Source organism: Penaeus monodon, chromosome 22 (genome assembly GCF_015228065.2).
Source record: "Penaeus monodon isolate SGIC_2016 chromosome 22, NSTDA_Pmon_1, whole genome shotgun sequence".
Classification (NCBI taxonomy): Eukaryota; Metazoa; Arthropoda; class Malacostraca; order Decapoda; family Penaeidae; genus Penaeus; species Penaeus monodon.
The window spans coordinates 8,396,267-8,396,783 of record NC_051407.1 but is presented as its reverse complement, the minus strand read 5'-3'; the positions used below and the strand labels follow the sequence as shown (position 1 = coordinate 8,396,783).

At 35.2% G+C, this 517-nt stretch overlaps 1 long non-coding RNA gene across 1 annotated transcript in view; it reads right to left on the bottom strand.

Moving 5' to 3' along the window:
• LOC119586914 overlaps positions 1–511 on the bottom strand; it is a 2,034-nt gene extending 1,523 nt beyond the window's left edge. The window contains exon 1 of the long non-coding RNA XR_005229979.1: positions 46–511. This is a non-coding gene — a long non-coding RNA (uncharacterized LOC119586914). The remainder of the gene's footprint in view (positions 1–45) is intronic.
• Positions 512–517: the final 6 nt, after the last annotated feature.

Here is a 517-nt window from a genome sequence, read left to right as displayed (position 1 = left end):
TTGTTTGCCACATTCTCATAAATATTTTTTTCATACATTTTTTACCTTTTTTCAGGAGCGCTATTTGGATTGTTTGTCTGCGTGTCGGCTCTCCAAGTCGATGCACAAGATGATGGTAACTCTTCTTTTAGTTTAAATCTGAGTACACTTCATGAAAAGGAGATATCAATTACTAATGGTACTAATCGATACGAATAACATTTTCATTCACTGATTTAATCCAAAAATGTTGGATGATAATGAGGCAGTATTCATAGTACACTTACTCCTACACCTTCTACGACTAGGACTTTACCATTACTATAAGCAGTAGTGAAGATGATAATGGTGAAAAAGACGACGATAATGAAAGGAAATCAAAGTAATGTTTATCACGCCGTCAATAGCATCACCAATAATAATAATTGTGATAATAGTGATGTCAATAAGAGTAACTGGAGCAATCACCAGTCATCATACCCGCTGCCAGAAGTGAGAATTGGTGCTTGAGAATCATGGTCATTCTTGAAGGTAAACA